At 40.6% G+C, this 19,117-nt stretch overlaps 2 long non-coding RNA genes across 4 annotated transcripts in view; one reads left to right on the plus strand and one right to left on the minus strand.

The window, feature by feature from the left end:
- The window catches only part of LOC140206200 (uncharacterized), a 26,167-nt gene extending 17,737 nt beyond the window's left edge, over positions 1-8,430 (plus strand). Inside the window, exons 2-4 of one of the 3 annotated variants that reach the window (XR_011888091.1) lie at positions 4,437-4,562; positions 5,266-5,434; positions 7,866-8,424. This is a non-coding gene — a long non-coding RNA (uncharacterized lncRNA). Of the gene's footprint in view, positions 1-4,436; positions 4,563-5,265 lie in introns of all 3 variants that reach the window. The other 2 variants (XR_011888092.1, XR_011888090.1) reach the window with 2 other exon arrangements.
- Positions 6,338-19,117, minus strand: part of LOC140206199 (uncharacterized) — a 22,214-nt gene continuing 9,434 nt past the window's right edge. Inside the window, exons 4-6 of the long non-coding RNA XR_011888089.1 lie at positions 14,967-15,047; positions 13,500-13,601; positions 6,338-7,266 (exon numbers count right to left, since the gene is read on the minus strand). This is a non-coding gene — a long non-coding RNA (uncharacterized lncRNA). The remainder of the gene's footprint in view (positions 7,267-13,499; positions 13,602-14,966; positions 15,048-19,117) is intronic.

The raw sequence follows: 19,117 nt of genomic DNA on the forward strand, positions 1-19,117 counted from the left end.
CAGCTGATTTTAGCTTTGGAATCTTCCTGGGTTGGTACATACAACCAAAAAGATTGTATTTACATAATTAAAGTGTCCATGCCTTGAGTGAAGAGCTACCATTTACAATTCTGCTGGATGTCGAGAATTGTTCCTCAATTGGATCGCGTATAGCACTGAGGCACCTCATCCCGTTGACATATTGTGATGTCATGACAGCCACAGCTATCTTGACATAATTTAGGGATGTCATTGGCAAGGCCCTTGAGTTGGTGATGGTGGGCTCTTGGGGTCATCTACTGTATCTAGTGCTCCTGGTGAGGCCTCTTGTATATCACTGATATCCAACAAAGATCGAAACCCAGTTTCATCGAGCACCTTCACTCCATCCACCACAAAAAGTGGGATATCCCAGTGTCCACCCATCTCAGTTCTACTTCCCATTCCAACATGTCAGTCCATGGCCTCCTCTACTGCCACAATGAGGCCACAGTCAGGTTGGAGGAGAAACAGCTTATATTCCAACCTGATGGCATGAACATTGATTTCTCAAAACTTCCTGGAGGTTGAAGCCCCTGTCCAGAGACTTGAGGCTTGATGTCTGAAAATCTGGAACCAAGAACTTCGGATGTGGGTTGACCTGGCATTGGATGCTGTGTGTATGTGAGTGGGTGAGTGGTAAACGGCTTGTTATTTTCTGTGTTGTTCTGCTGAACATTGTGGGCTTGCTCTATTGCTGACAGAATGTGTGGCATCACTTGTGAGCTGCCATCAGCACATCTTTAAATTGTCTGTTAACGCAAACAATACATTTCACGAGCAACACACACTGGCGGAACTCAGTCAGTTAGGCAGCATCTAGGGAAAAGAATAAACCATTGATGTTTCAGGCTGAGACCCTTCAGGACATTTCATTGTGTTTTGATGTATGTGCGATAAATAATTGAATAGGAATCCACTTTGAAGAACTAGTACAATAATGGTCTTGGTTGCTTGTTTGTGTTTCAATTTGGTAGTATGTTGAAACAATGAATCAACAGGTTTATTTATCCCAATCTTTTTGCTTTACACACTACTAATACCGTGTTATGGATGACATTTAGAAAAGTAATTATTTGAAGGAGTTGCTTCCTAATTTTGAGATCAACATTGCCTCAGGTCTGATTTTTCTGTCACCAAGTATGAAGGTAACTGAGTAAGTCTGAAGATTTTAGAGTCTGACCAAAAACCGGCATGCACGTCCACACTAGACCGGATAAATCCGTAACCGAAGCTTTTTCTCTTCATTTTGACCCTCCGTTCACACTGAAACGGTGTTTTCCTCCCCTGAAAACGAAGCTTTTCTAAAACGCTCTCCAGAGTGTTTAAATCTGAAAACGCTGGTTGGGCATTGTACTGTGTACGGGGTAACCGGAGGTTTTAAAAAACCTGTCATCCCTTTCATCGGTGAAGAGACTATGGCTGTAGGAAATGTTTCCAGGGTGACCCCTCTGTGGGAGTGGGGAAGATGTTGGTGGGGTCACCCGGGCATCTGTGTGTCCGTATGTGTAGCTATTGTAGTGGTTGTGAGGCTGGTATTGTGGCGGTGAAAAGTACTGGGCGGGGAGCCATCATATTCCTCATCATTGCAAATCCCTCTACAACAGAGTTAGTCAGTTTTTCAGTGTTCGTCGTCAGCCAGATCATACTGTCCGTGAACTCCCTGTCAGTTGCCTCCTTACGTTCCACTATTTGTTTCTTTTTAAGTTTTAAGTCCTCCTGCATGAGAGCTATCCGTCGTTTGGCAATTTCCTTTTAAGTTTCCTAGTCTGTAACCAATGTTCCCCCTAATTTTTAGTAGTCAGTGTGTGCAAAACTCTTATGTTGTGCAAATTTTTTTCCTCTGACAAAAGTATGTACGCACTGAATGCACACATGGGACAGATTATGTAGGTTTACAAAATATTTGACATAAAACTGCACAGAATAACAACAAAATAACATACATATTTAAATCACAGACACAAAAAAAGCTGGTGAACACAGCAGGCAAGGCAGCATCTATAGGAAGAGGTATAGTCAACATTTCAGGCCGAGACCCTTCGTCAGGACTAACTGAAAGAAGAGACAGTAAGAGATTTGAAAGTGGAAGGGGGAGATATGAAATGATAGAAGAAGACAGGAGGGGGAGGGATGGAGCTAAGAGCTGGAAAGTTGATTGGCAAAAGGGATACGAGGCTGGAGAAGGGAGAAGATCATGGGATGGGAAGCCTAGGGAGAAAGAAAGGGTTGGGGAAGCTCAGACGATGGGCAAGGAGTTATAGTGAGAGGGACAGAGGGAGAAAAGAGACAGAAAAAAAGGGGGAAAGAAAAAAATCATTATAATAATAATAAATAAATAAGGGATGGGGTACGAAGGGGAGGAGGGGCATTAACGGAAGTTAGAGAAGTCAATGTTCATGCCATCAGGTTGGAGATATTTAATTTTTATCATATTAAAGTCACTCAGTTATTTTTTCTCTTTCCTGTCTTTGGCATTTATCCATTCCTTGTAAACTCTATCTCAACTAATAGAACTTCCACCCCATTGATAGCTTTTGATTCTCATTAACATATCCAAATGATGTTCACCTAAACCGTTTCTCAGCTTGTTTTTGAGTTGATTCATTGGGCTAAAACCTCGCTCACAGTCCGCAATAGACGCAAGAAAGGTTCCCTCAATGTCCATCAACTGTGCAAGGTTGCAAAACTGTTCATTTTGAAGTACAAATGCCACCATTTGAGCAAAGTTTGAAATCAGTTTGGCTTTAATTTTTTCTTGCACGGAAAATTTGAACTCATTAAACAGTCTAACTATTACAATATTTTCAGCTAGAAAATCATGATATTTTAGACATAAGGCATTAACTTGTTCATCGCCAAATGTGAAGTCACAATCTGTAATTGCGGAGAAATCAAAAGCTGACCATTCTTGTACCTCAACTTTGATCTCCTCTGGGTTTGATCATTTCCGCTCTCGCTCATTTGCACTCAACTGTAACATGCGTACTCCTGTAACAGGTAATGATGGGTTCTGTTGCCTGAGCTTTTGTACACCGTCCAAATGCAATTTACTTGCCAAATGATGCTTCAAAAAGTCAAGTTTTCAAATATCATCCCACTTCTTTCCACTAGCAAATTCGCCAGCAACTTTCGCATCACGACAATACAAACAGATGACTGCAGTTTCCGAATCATACATAAATATTTCTTGTAGCTGAACGTTCATGACCTCATGAGCTTTCGGTGTAACAGTTTCTACTATTTTGTTAAGCCATTCAACCTTAAACAAATTTGCTGTTCTTTTGTGCTTCACGCCCTTCACTTCTTTTGAATTCCACATAGTGAATCAATATTTTTTCCAATAAAAACTTAGTAAGCTATCTACAGGATTTGAAACAGATCTGTGTAAACTTTATGATATGAACACTGTCCGCCAAACATAGCTGCCGCTGTGATGCGGCTGTACAAACCGGAACAGGATAGATGAGGTGACGTAAATTAGTCATGTGCGTTGTGGTATTTGAAAAACTGACTAACTAGTTAACAGAAACAGCTAAAAGATTATTTTCAATAAGTGTAATTATTAACTACTACATTATTTTAGGTAACTAACCTTTTATGCTCACATTAATTTCCTTTGTGTGCTAGTTGAAAAACGTGTGTGCGTGCATGCACGGCTTAGAGGGAACTATGTCTGTAACTGGACAAACGTGCACCAAGTATACCGTTTCCTCTTCGCATGTTTTCTGTGTGTCCTGCGCATGCCCAGTGGGAAGAGATTCGCCCAAATACCCGTTTTAATGTGGGCGGAGATATTTTCAAAAACCCCTAGTGTGGACGTCTATCGTTTATACGCAAAACTGGCGTTTTCAAAGTTATCCGGTCTAGTGTGGATGTAATTTTCCCCTTCATACATCAATCTATTCCTCCAAGAGGACCACAACCTTGTCATAGGGTTTGGGGGCTCGCGCTCCTCACTGACCTGGAGAGTTATGTAGGCTGGAGTCAGGACTTTATGCTTTGGCTCTTGATAAGATCAGCCATACCAAACAGGTCAAAGGGTAGAGGCAGGACTAAAAATGGACCACCCATCCTCCAGGTTTGGGTGTTCACCTCAGGGCTAACAACCCTGACTGGTAAAACAGAACTGTTACAGAAACAGCAATGAAGAGTACTTCTACATCTGAAGCCTTGAGATGGAAGACCTTCATTGCTGTCCTAAGTGCCAGCAGCATACCAGGCAAAAGAGAGACAGTAATCTATAGGTTTATTGTTCAAAAGAAATACCAATGCAGAATTTTAAACTCATTGTTGAAGTAAAGGACCCACCATTCAAAATGTCAAATGTTTTATTTTCCCTCTTGCTTGGATTTAGCTGCTTTTTTTGATGGCAGTTGGGTGTTTTGCTGATTAGCCTCATTTTTGTTTATTCATAGCACGTGAGCAACAGAGGCACGTCCAGCATTTTAGTGAGTCACTAACAGGCAGGACAAAGGGTATACTGTACGGCCATGTTCATGAACACACTTTAGGAAAGGATACAAGTGGCTTTTTACAATCAGGTATGTTGATAATTAGCATAACTGGGTCTGACTTTTTTTTATTCAATATTTATTGAATTAGCTGTTGTATTTATTTTCATGCAAATACCTATATACCATCATTTTACTTTGACTAAAACTGCACAACTGCCATTGGTTGCATTTCAACTTTAATTTCCTGATAATTGAGGCTTCTGGATTAACAATTGCACTGTTGTATTGGCACATTAGTCTTCATTTAGAAGCTGTGATGCACAATTCATGCAGGTTAAAAATCAACTTGGTCAGTTTCCAAACAAGACTTTCTGGCTAGCCATGGTACAATAATTCTCTGTGCCAATCATGCTTCTTTTGGAATTAATTTTTTAAATTTAATTTTAATTAAGTGCAATCGTAAACAATAGCCAGATCAGAAATGCTGATCAAGTCAACTAATTCCCAGAGAGAACTCTGACAGGCCAATCAGATGGTTCACTGCTGCTCAGCGATAGAACACAAAAAAAAAAATCATATGTGCAATTAAGAAACATTGTTGCCTTGATCCTTAGGTGAACTATTCACTCACTGCTGGCATTTATGGCAGCAATGAAGGTCCTCCAACTCTGGCAGTGTTCGGAGCTTCTCTGTTTTCACTACTGTCAATCATGCAATTCCCGAGACTCATGATGCTCAGTTGTAGGATTCTTCATTGCTGTCTCTGTAACAATTTTGTTTTACCCGTCAGCGTTAATAGCCCTGAGCTGAACCCCCAAACCTGGAGGACTGGTGGACCATTCTCAGTCTGGCCTCTACCCTTCGACATGGGTGACCCTACCAAGAGCCAAAGTATAAAGCCATGCCTTCAGCAAACACAAGCCTTTATACCCTACAACAAGGGTGTGAGACTGGTGGAGGTGAGTATTTGCTACTTGGCTATTAAGCAGCGCTGTAGCAGTGAACTTTCTTCAGAAGGTACATTTCTCTGCTGCCAAGTGAATTAGGATTGCAGCCACCATCCTTCAGGTGCCAGGTTTAACCAAATATATGACAATTAGTATACAACATTCTCAAAAATGTTGTCTGGGGAGGAGCGGTGGTGTTGTTATAGGAAGGTAGCTCATGGTAGGAATTCAGATTGCAGGGCCCAGCAAGATCCTTCTGTGCTCCTCCATCAACCTGTATTTGATTTGGGTCTATTTAACGCAATCCAGTGATACATTACTGTGGGCCAAGAATACTGAGTGCAAGTTTGAACAAAATGTTGTTAATTCCAAACTCTAAAATGGGGATGAATGAAAATTTACCTCACAGGTTCCCTCTGAATATTCAGAATAATCTACCAATGGCGCTCCTATGCCGTCACAAATGAGCATGTGAATTTCTGCCAAAGTGGTGGAGTATAATATTAAACAGTACAGGTTATTCAAAGAGCAGAATACATGATGTGCAGGCTGAGAGTGTAGCATCATAGACAGGTATACAAGTGGTTCCTTGTGGTAAATGTGACTTCACTGCAAGAAACACAAGTTATATCAGACAGCTCCATGAGAGCCACAAGAGATTCTGCAAAAGCTGCAGGAACTCTGCAAGCCAGGAAGGGAATGAACAGTTGATATTTTGGGCCTGGTGGAACTCTGCAGGTCAGGAAGCATCTACAGAAGGGATGAACAATCAATGTTTTGGGCCTGAAAGGGTCTCAGCCTGAAACGTTGACAGTTCATTTTGCTCCACAGATGCTACGTGATCCAAGTTCTTCCAGCATCACCTTTGCAATTGCATTGGAGAACAGAGGTATTTAAAATTAAGACAGTCCCACGCAGATTGTCATTGATTTTATTGCAGTACTACATCAGTAAAATTGATACATTTAAGATCTCCCAGGATAAGATGAATTCAAATGGCAGAAATACTCAGGAGGCAAGGTAATACCATTAAAATTTCAAAATAACAAGTCTGCAATCTGAAACATCATGTCAGACCTGCTTAGTAGCTTGTCATTAAGAATTTTCCAATATACGCAGCATTTCTTTTGGAATAATAGTTTATAAGCAAGTGTGCAATCTGCATCTGTTACAAGGGGAAGTAATGTTACTGTTTTCACTTATCTCATCAAATGGGCTAATTTAGCTCCTTTATTTTACGATGGTCAAAACTGATGTAATCATTAAGGAGGAACATAATCATACCATTTAATTTTGCCAATACAAGGTAGGTTCACTTAAAACAACAGGCTTGGTGTTTTACTAACTTAAATATTTCTGTTCTTAATTTGTCTATGCCATGCACCACCAAGCTGAAGTTAGATTCGTTAGGACAGATCTTGTATATTACCTCTTTGCCAGAATGTGAGTACACTGCCGTATAGTTTAAGGTGGACAGCTGGTAGATAGATCTAGAGTGCAAACATTGACCAGTTGCATAGTGGAGAAGGGAGCCCTAATCAAATACCACAAGGTTGCAGAAAATATGCAACCTTTCCATTGGTTAGCGTTGTGCATTCTTGCAATGCAGCACTGTAGGAAGAAGTTACTTAGAAGCCCTGGAGGGGGTGGGGGGGGGCACAAGGAAGAGGAGTAAAAACAAAAGGACTTGCTTGATGAAAATTCGCTCAAGTCAAAACTCCATAAAACCTGGTCACTGGAGCCTTTCACGTGGACATCTGGTAACAGCCGTGCCTTCACAGACATTGCAGCTGTTTCCGTCATTAAGTGTTCAGCCACAGCAGACAAATTAAATGCATGTTTAACTGGAATGGACAAAAAAAAAACAGATTACTTATTCGCTACAATATTGTCTGGAGCAATTGAACATCACACAATGTCAGTCACCTGTAAATTCTGCCTACCGACTAGTCACAATGTCACATTCAGGTCCTCTAAGGAAATGTGAAAATATAGATTTTAAAAAGGGATACTCCATCCTTTCAGGAACTAGAAGAATATGCAAGGGGTTACAAAATAGTTTTTTTTTGAATCAGTTGCCTCTTACACTTTTGCTGGGTTCCATGATAGGCAGTAAATGATTCTGCCCGAGGCATCCACACATTAAAATTTCAAATTACACACATCAAAGTTGCTGGTGAATGCAGCAGGCCAGGCAGTATCTCTAGGAAGAGGTACAGTTGCTTGAATTACCAGCATCTGCAGATTTCCTCGTGTTTGCGTTTTAAAATTTCAAGTTACGTGTATTGCAGATCTTGCAATAAACACAAACTGAAGGTGGAACCACTGTTTGCTGGCGCTTTGGGCAACACCTGCCAGATAGCCAATCTCTTTAATTATTTCACTTTCTCTACATTTTCTGCTTGTTCTTTTTGTCTTGATTGCTTCTTGGAAATCGTTGGAGCCTGCGACGTGCAGTTTGGAATTTGGTCGAATGATCTAGCGCTGCTGTCCCTGGAGAAGACTGAGAGCATGAGCTGCCTCGTGGAGAAGATCAGAGCCCAGGTGGAGTTGGGGGGGGCACATGATAGACTCCATTTGGAAGCATCAATGCAAAGGCAGAGGAGGTCAGCAGTCACTCTCTACGGAGGCCATGGGGTTGCAGCAGTCAGTAGCCAGGTTGGCAGTGTTCAGACCTGGCATGGCTGTCACTCTTCACAGAAGGACTGAGTTTGTGTGGGCACTCTCCTCCATGCTACCAGGAGGATGTCTTCTAAATTCTGAGATTTATGTGATTATTGGACTGTTGTTTACTTTGGTCCACATCAGTTTACTGTTTTTTCTTGTTGCCAGTTGGTGGGTGAGCAATATGTTACTTTTTGTGTGAGGGAAGGTTTGGGGATTTAGTGTCTGATGTTCTTGTTGGTGTTTTTCTATATGGCCGATCTGTTTTTGTGTGTGAAAGAGGGGGTTGGGGGTTTAATGTTATTGCTGCTTTTCTTTTGCAAGGGAGAGGGTTGGGGTTTGGGGTTTTTGATGTTCCAGCTGCCATTTTCTATGTGGGCAATCTTAGTTTTTTTGTGCGAGGGAGGGGTTGCGGGGGGCTTGGTGTTTGCAAGTTTTGTTTCTTTTTCCTTTCTTTGGGGGGGGGTTTGATGTCTTTCATCCCGTGGTTTTCCTTTGTATTTCATGGCCATCTAGAAAGGGCGAATCAGAGTTGTATTGTAAAATAAAATGAACTTTGAACTTGAAATTTAATATGGATATTTTCCAAATTGAGAAGTGCTCCACAACACGATTTGAATAGCATCAGTTTTCTCCGATTGGTTGAAATCGGTCGAATGGGGGTGGGAGTGGGGGCAGAAGAGAAAACAGCACTTACTTGCTGAATATTTGCTTGTCACACCCCATCACTGGCATTGGGGAATTGTTCTTTATGAAGATCAGCATGGACTAGATGGACATTGTTTCTCTAACCCAGTGGGTTCCCAACCTTTTTAATGCCATGGTCCAATACCATTAAACAAGGGATCCGTGGACCCAAGGTTGGGAACCCCTACTCCAGGCAATTATAGAAAACTGCACAAATGGTAATGGAGATTTGTTTGAGAACAACCTTAAATAGGATCAGCTTAAGATCTACAGGCTGCAGTATCCATTATTGATTGTCCCATCAATGATGTACTTATGAATATTACATTTCGTAAGACTTTAAGCAACCATAAATAATGTAGCTGTATATTAGTTTAGGAGTCAGTTTCAGGCACCAGAGGTTTTTGAAGACCCAGGCAACTTGCTCCAGTTCATCCGCAAGAAATGGTTTATTCATTTCAGGAATTTTTCTTTAAGCATAGACTCTAGATTATGGTTTCTGGTGGGGGGGGGCTTGCTATTGCTTGCATAGTGGCTGGTGGAAGGTTGATGCTTTTGCTGGATCAAGAGGGGAAGGGTTGATGTTCCTGTTGCTATCTGCACATGGGAGGGGGGACTTCGGAGTTTGTTTTCTATCATTCATCCTGTTTCATGGATGTCTGTGAAGAGTAAGCATTTTAGGTCGTATACATTCATTGATATTAAATTGAACCATTGAGATACTCTAGTTGAGGGGTTCCCAAACTTGATGCCATGGAACCCTACCATTAACCCCCTGGCTTTAGTTCAAGAATATGATGAATGCAATTGACAGGACAAGCCCTTGTTTTATCCCTCAACTTTATAAATGCTCAATTCTTTGCAAAACCCAATGGATTCTCTGGAGAGTTTATAAGGCTTTTTCCTTCTTGCTTATACTACACTTATGTTCTACCCTTACAGATTCCTTTAAGGTAGGAAGACTACCGCAGTCTTTTTACGAAGCTTCCATTTCGTTTATTCTCAAAAAGAATAAGAATCCTACCGAATATTCTTCATATAGACCTATCTCTTTACTCAATTTTGATACTAAAATTTTATCTAAAGTGTTGGCTCGCAGACTTGAAAATATTATATCTTCTATAGTTTCAGATTATCAGACAGGATTTATTTTCTAAAAAAAAATTGATATTCCGATTTTAATATAAGGTGTTTGTTAAATGTTATGCATTCTCCATCTAAGGAAATATCGGAATGTGTGATATCTTTGGATGTGGAGAAGGTCTTTGACAGAGTTGAATGGAATTATCTATTTACATCCTTAGAAAAATTTAATTTTGGACCCAATTTTATTCATAGGATTAAATTCCTTTTTTATCTCCCTCCGCTCAGGTTCTTACAAATCTTTAGAATTCTAAACCCTCTAAACTCCAACGTGGAACTAGACAAGGTTGTCCTTTGAGCCCTCTGCTTTTTGATTTGGTATTAGAACCCTTAGCAATTGCTTTTCGAGAGTCTAAAGAGATTACTGTACTGGTATTTTAAGGAGCGGTACTATCCATAAAGTTTCATTTTATGCAGATGACTTATTGCTTTTTATATCTAATGTTACAACCTTTTTACCATTTGCGCCCCGTTTAATGACTAATTTTAGTCAGTTCTCAGGATATAAATTAAATTTACATAAAAGTGAACTGTTTCCTTTAAACAATTTAATACCAACTGATGTTAACCTTCCTTTTAAAATTTTGAGAAAACAGTTTACGTATTTAAGAGTAACAATTACTAAGAATTATTAAGATTTATTTAAGGAAAATTTTTTTAACTTTATTGAATTATATCAAAAAATACACTTTCTAGTTGGCTGTCTCTCTCTTTATCACTGATTGGCCGAATTAATTCTATTAAAATGAATATCTTATCTAAATTTATATATCTCTTTCAAGCTGTGCCTGTTTTTATTCCTAAATCTTTTTTGACTCTTTGGATTCAATTTTTCCTTCTTATACATGGAAGAATAAAAAACCTCATATAATTAAAGTTCACCTTCAAAAAAACCAAACAGAATAGAGGCTTTGCCTTACCCAATTTTAGGTTATACTATTGGGCAGTTAATATACGAAATATTACATTCTGGATATATTACATTAACCGTGAGAATTGCCCTATATGGGTTTCTTTAGAAGTCAACTCTATTACGAAATTTTCCATTATTTCTTTACTTGGATCCACACTTCCTTTATCTTTAGATAAACTAACTGACAATGTGCTGGTCAAACATACTTCGAGGATTTGGTTACAGTTTAGAAAACATTTTGGTTTATTAAGATTCTCCCTCTCAAACCCCATCTTTTTAATTTTTTTGATTTTTACAGATTAGAGATTTTTTAAGATCTCAATTACAAACATTTCCTATGAGTCCAGATAAGAATATAATAGATACAATTTTTAATTTGAAATCCTTTGACAACAGTTCAATATCTTACATTTATGGTCTGCTGCTGGGACTGGAAAAAGGCCTCTTTAGACAAAAAGGAGACTGGGAAAAGGATTTATAGATTTTCATATCTGTAGAGAGCTGGAAGATTATTTTAAAATTGATTAATTTTTCATCATTATGTGCTCATCATTCTTTATTACAATTCAAAGTGGTACATAGAGTTCATATGCTAAAGATAAACTTTCCCGTTTCTACGCAGATATTTCCCCTTACTGTGATAGACTTAGTAATGGAGTGGCCACACTAATTCATGTGTTTTGGACATGTCCGAGCCTTGAAAAATTTTGGAAAGATGTATTTCAAACTTTCTCAGAACTCTTCAATATTAGTTTTAAGCCCAATCCTTGACTGCCATGTTTGGTATTGTCGAGGGTAGCGCAACAAAACTGAAGCCATCTAATTTGCCTATATTGGCCTTTATGTCTCTTATGGCCAGGAGGGCGACCTTGCTCAAGTGGAAGGAGGCTGCCCCGCCCACTCATGTTCAATGGCGATCTGATGTTATGTTGTGCCTTGATCTAGAGAAGATTCATTGTTCGATTTCTGATTCTAAACATGATTTTCTAATGTTATGGGGACCCTTTGAGTTATTTTCATAATCTTTGAACTGTTATTAAAGTATGGACCTGAGCCATTATTATTATAATATTATTATATGGTAAGGTATTTCTTTTTTTTCACCAACCAGCTCATTTTGGTAGTGGGGGTAGATTTTTTTTAAATAAAATACAATGATCTTATATTATTTCATTTCATAATTCAGTTTTGTTTCTACATGATTGATCTGGACTATGGGATACTGTGATCATATTACTGTGATTTAAATGTAATGCATTTATTATTTGTATCCTTATGAATTTTGTATATTTATGCAATTTATATAATATTAATAAAATATTGAAAGAGAAAACCACATGGTTTAAAGATAGAAAAGGAAGGATAGGTAATAGTCAGGAAGGTCTTGGCTTCTTCTAAGCAAGAATCACCAGTTCAACAAAACCTCTGGTCCAGTTCATAGATGTGACACTCCTTTTGACCCAGCAATGAAGAGTGGAGAGGGGCAGTGATAGGATCTGCTCTCTCTTAATCCTGACCAATGATACTAGACGTGAAGTTTATGCATTGTCCTTGTGAATGTGAGATTTTTTTTAAAAAAAATATGAAAGTGCCAATTATTCTAGGTTGGTAATTCAACTGGTACCATAAACTTCCTCTAGCATGTAGCAAGTGATAGAATCTAAGGGATTGGGCAGGGGTTCCCCACCTTTTTTTCCAAATATATGCCAGGACCCCTACCATTAACCAAGGGGTCTGTGGACCCTAGGTTGGGAACCCTGGGTTAGAGGATGTGTGACAATAAAAAGGAATTATTGTTGATGGGTGCTTATATGCCCTCCAATTTCATGCTCACTGATCTTGGAGAAATAAAAAGACATTGACTATCCTATCCATGGCCCTCAATCTTGTAGATCAATTCCAGGCTTTCCACATTCCACTTATTCAAGGCCATCAGTCCATCAGCATGTTTTATACTTTGTGAACCCTCTATCTTCGGGGTGCTAACCTTTATGCCATGGGGATTGGGTTGATTGGAAACACCAAAGCCTTTGAACAGAAAATCAGACTAAAAGTAGCGGTTTCAGTCCAGTACATCGCAGGTAAAGGCCTCCCAACCATTGAGTACATCTACATGAAACACTGTTGTAGGAAAACAGCATCCATCAGAGACCCCCACCCAGGTCATGCTCTTTATTCCCTGCTGCCATCAGATGGAAGGTACAAGATCCTCAGAACTCACCACCAGGTTCAATAACAGTTACTAACCCTCAACCATCAGGCTCTTGAACAAAAGCAGATAACTACACTCACTTGCCCATCCATTGAGATGTTCCCACAACCAATAATCTCAGTTTAAGGACTACTTCATTATTTCAAGTTCTCATTATGTATTTATATTTGCATAGTTTGTTGTCTTCTGCACTCTGGTTGCAGTTATAGTTATCCTGTTATAGATTTGCTGAGTATACCCACAGGAAAATGAATCTCAGGGTTGTATATGGTGACCTTGAACTTTGAAGATTGGATGGAATTAAAGTTTAGGGACCAAGGAAGTGCTAGGTCTATTCAATAAACCAGAAACAGAATCTTGCATCTCAAGTGAATATAGTTTCAGAGTTAGACACTGTAGTCAACTCCCTGCAGACTGGTTACCAAACCTACAGGTTTCACATTAGGTCAGCATCTCACCTTGAGAATTGCTTGAGAATCATATTGTTACTTTCCAAGGGCTGCTTCGATTCCTTTGATTATCTTCTTAAGATGTATTTCTTCAACATGGCCCTCACCACCCTGTTTGAGAATAAATGAAGGCATGGTCATGTTTTTCTGGTAGTTGCAGTTTCACTGGTTAAAGAAACATCTTAAAAATAGCATTAAAGGTCATTTCATTTTCAATGTGGATCTGGGTAGTAACACATACTAGGCAATTGTCAGCCTTCAGAAACGACCTTGAAATCCATTTACTTCAGTGGGGATATACCATTGTTCAAAGACAAAAAGCTGAAAATAAAGTAGGTCAGCTAGCATCTGTGGAGGTAATACTGAGGAAAGAAGCTTGTATCTAATGTATATTTGATTGCATGTCAGAAATTCTAGCACCACACTAAATTTGAAGAAATAGCACTCAAAAAGAGTATAAGGAAATGCCAGCAACACGTTACGGGAGCCATGTTCTTCTCACATTTACTAGAGTGTGGAGAAACACAAAGTGCTGGAGAAACTCAGCAAGATCAGGCGGCATCTATGGAAACATATAAACAGTCAACATTTCGGGCTGAGACCAGTCTTCAGGACTGGAAAGGAAGGGGGAAGAAGCCAGAGTAAACAGGTGGATGGGTGGGGTGGGGGGGAAGATACACAAGCTAGGTGATAGGTGAAGCCAGGTGGATGGGGGAGGGAGGGGGGGTGAAATGAGAAGCCAAGAAGCAATAGGTGGAAAAGGTAAAAGGCTGGGAAAGCAGTAATCTGATGGGAGAGTGGACTGTGAGAGAAAGGGAAGGAGGAGGGGCATCAGGAGGTGAGGTGGAATGCATTTGTCTTCACTGGAGGGGTGGGAGGGGGAGGGATGAAGTAAGAAGCTGGGAGATGAAAAGTGGGAAAGGTAAAAGGCTGGAGAAGAAGCAATCTTGATGGGAGAGAAGGAAAGAGGAGGGTCAGCGGGGGAGGTGATAAACAGGTGAGAAGAGATGGGAAGTGTTCATCTTCACTGGCTGAATTTTGTGCAGTATGGAAATCCCTTTCTCCTCCGAGTGTAAAATCAAGAAAAAAGGTTTGCTTAAAACGTGATCAAACTTGGCAAAACATTTACTCCTTTTCCAGGTAACCCACTCCAAACCAAATTACCCTTTGAAGTCAACAAGGCATGGCTTGATCCATGTCTGGAATGGAATAACAATTGCAGTTCTAACCAAGATAGGCAGACATGTTGGAATATAATTTCTAGGGCCATTCGTTGTCACGTTCTTGTATCAAGCAAGGTAACCAGGCAGACTACTGAAGCATTGCCACATATGTGGAGCACACAGTGTCTAAGTTTGTTCCAGATGCAAAGTTAAATACAACACCAAGCTTGAAATCAGTCGTTTGGAAAGTCAGCATGGTAAATCTGTCCACCAGCCACCCACAGAGACAGGTTACAGCACAGTCATTACTAACCAGCTTAGAATGAAGAAGTTTGCCCGACTTCTTTATTGTAACCTCAAAGCAGCCAGTGTTTCCAGAAACTGGTGTCCCGAACTGAAGAAGAAAAAAAAGGTAAATTAATGTGTCGTAGAACAAAAAGGAACCTGCCAGTCGGTCAGCAGAAACTTATGGATTTATTTATTTATTAATTAAGGTATAGCACAGGATACATACACATTTGTCTGGTTGTGTTTTATAATACTCTATGTGCCTGCAAGGCCTCTAAGCCACAGTACTGCCTAGCGGACGTTTGGGGGTGGGGAGGGGGTGCTGGACTACATACATGCACATTCTGCCTCATTGTATTTTTTTTACTGATATTCTATATAGGATTATTGACTTGTATGTGAGAGGACGAAGCATCAAGCCTCACTGACATAGACGGTGCTTGTCTGGAAATGGAATTGATCCTTTGAGCAGCACCGCCCGGCAGCCCCTGATTTAACCCTAATCTAATCATGGACAATTTACAATGACCAATTAATCTACCCGGTACGTCTTTGGACTGTGGGAAGAAACCAGAGCACCTGGAGCATTCCACAGGGAGGGAGGACGTTCAGACTCCTCACGGATGACGCCAGAAGTGAACTCTGATGCCCCAAGCTGTAATATCATCATGCTAAGCCCTACGCAACTGTGACACATTACCCAATAAGCTTAGAAAATTTACAATAGGCTATTAATATTCAGTCCACTGCCTCTCTTCTGGTCAAACAGCCCAATCCAATCTTCCAGTTCTTCAGAAGACAGTACAAATACACGCTCATTTTAATGCCTACAAGAGGTTGTCTCAATTTTCTCAGATGGTTAATTCCAAACCATTGATATCCTTCATGACAAAATCATCTCCCCTTAAATCCTACAATTATTTGGTCATCCCACCATAGGAAGGATGTGGAGGCTTTGGAGAGGGTGCAGAAGAGATTCACCAGGATGCTGCCTATCATGAGATGCTGGATAAACTTGGGTTGTTTTCTCTGGAGCAGTGGGGGCTGAGGGGAGATCTGATAGAGGTTTACATGATTATGAGAGGAATAGAGAGTGAACATGGGGTATCTTAACCTCCGCAGATACTGCTTGAACTGCTCCAGAATCTTGGTTTTTCCTTCATATCTAAGCATATGCATTCTCATGTGACCTTTGTCACTGAATTATTATATTACCACCAGGTTCAGGAACAGTTATTACCCTACAACCATCAGCCTCCTGAACCAGTGTGGATAACTTCACTCACCACAACACTAAACTGATTCCACAACTATCCAGACTCACTATCAAGGACTCTACAACTCATCTTCTCAATATTATTTATTTACTTACTTATGATTAGTTTTTTCCCTATTTGAACTGTCAGCTTTTGTGCATAGTTTTTCCCATTGATTCTATTGCATTTCTTTGTTCTACTGTGAATATCTGAAGCCTGAAGGCACATGCTCAACAATTCAGGAACAACCTTGTCCCCTGTGCCATCCAATTTCTGAATGGACATTGAACCCATGAACACTAGCTCCCTACTTACTTTATTTCTGTTTTTGCACTACTTATTAAACTATTCAATATACATATATACACGCAGATAAAAAACATTGAACTTTACGATCTTTCCTCAACCACAATTTTCGATCCACGCATCTCCTCTCACCACACCTTTTCAGTAATGTGACCCACAACTTAACCCATAACAGGCTCTATCAAAATCTCCATGGTCATTCTACACCTGAAGGTAAAGTACAAATATGCCTTGACAGAAAAAGCTTTAGTGTGCACTGTTTATTTCTGAGCTGTGACATTACAGAAAATCAAAACTACAAGATTGGGTTCTTTTCCTTTAGAGTCAGAGCACTATGGAGCAGAACCAGACCCTTCAGCCCATGTCTACTCCCGGGACCATTGCCCTCCATACCCCTTCCATCCATGTACCTATCCAAACTTCTCCAACCTACATCCATCACTTCTACCTGTAGCTCATTCCACACTGTCACTATCATGAATGAACTTCTCCATCATGCTCCCCCTAAACATTTTGCCTTTTGCACTTAACTCATGACCTCTAGCTCAAAGTAAATTATATTATTGAAATACATATACTGCATGTCACCATTTACAACCCTAAGATTCATTTTCCTGTGGGCTTACTCAATAAATCTATAGAATAACTTTAACACAACCAGTGAAAGACCACCCAACTAGGGCATTCAACCAGAGTGCAGAAGACAACAAACTGCAAATACAAAGAGAAATAATAAGTAATAAATATCAAGAACATGAGATGAAGTCCTTGAAAGTGAGTCCAGTTCAATGATGGGGCAAGTGAAGTTGAGTGAAGTTATCCCCTTTAGTTGAACAGCCTGAGGGTGGAGGGGTGATAACACTTCCTGAACCTGGTGGTTTGGATCCTGCAGCTCCTGTACCTCCTTCCTTATGGCAGTAGCAAAAAGAGAGCATGTCCAGGTTGGTACACATCCCTGATGATGGATGCTACTTTCCTGTGACAGCCTTTTCATGCAAATGTGATCAACGGTGGAGAGGGCTTTACCCGTGATGGACTGGGCTGTAACCACTACTTTTTGTAAGTGTACGGGGTCTTTTTTTGTATGTTAAATTTAAAATGGCTTCTTTGTTATGTTATACTGGGGAATGCTTCATTGTTATGTTAAATGCTGAGAACATTTGCTTGGGTTAATACAGACAGCAGGGTGCTATTAGCCAATGGGTGGTCACGTATCGCTTTTTGTTTTTCGGATGATAATGCTGTATCATATGACAGTGGACGTGCGGGGGTTTTTGGGAGGAGTCGGAGGAGAGACGAGGAGGACGGTGGACGTGTGGGAGTTTTTGGGGGGAGTCGGAGGAGAGACAAGGAGGATGGTGGAGAGACAGGGAGTCAGTGGAGAGACGGGGAGACGGAGGAGAGACGGGGAGGACGGTGGACGTGCAGAGAGGCTCCGGTCTATCACTTCGGGTGGTCCCGAGCCGTGAGTCAGGATCCGGGTGGTCGTCAGGAACCTATTGAGCTCCAACTGTTGTGCACGAAGAACTTCGACTTTGATAAGTCTGGCGCCTTTTTTTTCCATGACTTCCTTTTCTGTATTGAATTTATATTAATTTCATAGACTTAGTAATATCTATAAGGTGTATTTGGTAAAACGTACTGTGTGGGCTGGCTGGTGATTGATGTTTGGGACTGATTCGGGCGGCAGTGGTGCAGCCAGCGACTCCGTGAGAAGCGTTCAGATAGGTGCTGGGCGGGATTTCCCCTCAACATATACGAGCCAATATAACTGAGCGTTACATAAGATTTTCCATTCAGATGTTTCCGTACCAGGCTGTGATGCAGCCAGTCAATATACTCTCCACTACACGTCTGCAGAAATGCGTCAGTTTTTGATGTCGCGCTGACTTGCCACAAACTCCTGAGGAAACTCCTGCTAGTCTTTCTTCATAATTGCACCTACGTAGTTCTAGTCTCACCCAATCTCAGTGCAAAAAGTCTACCTGTATTTACCCCTCAATTTTGTATCCCTCTATCAGATCTCCCCTCATTCTCCTATGCTCTAGTGCTAACCTAGTAAGCCTTTCCCAAGAACTCCGGTAATTTCTCTTCGTCTCATTCACAGCTGATAAAGTGATACTCTCACCCTGGTAAATAGGTTGTAGGGTGCCACTCCAGAAACGAGTTCAAAATCTCAGGTGACATCTTAGTACTGAGGGACTATCTGAAGGTTCTGCTCTCAGGCTAATGCAACAACAGAAAAATAAAAAGTAACACAAAATGCTGGAGGAACTCGGCAGCATCCATGGAAAAGAGTCAGGTTTTGGCCCAAAACTTTTCATCAGGACTGAAAGGAAGAGAAGTGAGAGGAGGGGAGGAAGTAGTACAAGGTGACCAAGAGGGGGAGGGGCGTAAAGTCAGGTTTTGGTTAGGTGAGCAGTGGGAGAGTTGTCCCTCATTTCTAGATCTCGTTATGGAATATTCAGTGTCACTTGATGCTGCCACTTTGATTTGGTCCAACACTACTTGGCTTTATTAACCTGGTGTGCACTGGGACGCATCATCAACCCTGAGGTCTTCGGGTGTTTTGGGTTTTTCAATGTTAGACACCCTTGCCTAGGCAACCCAGCCG

Source organism: Mobula birostris, chromosome 12 (assembly GCF_030028105.1).
Source record: "Mobula birostris isolate sMobBir1 chromosome 12, sMobBir1.hap1, whole genome shotgun sequence".
NCBI lineage: Eukaryota > Metazoa > Chordata > Chondrichthyes > Myliobatiformes > Myliobatidae > Mobula > Mobula birostris.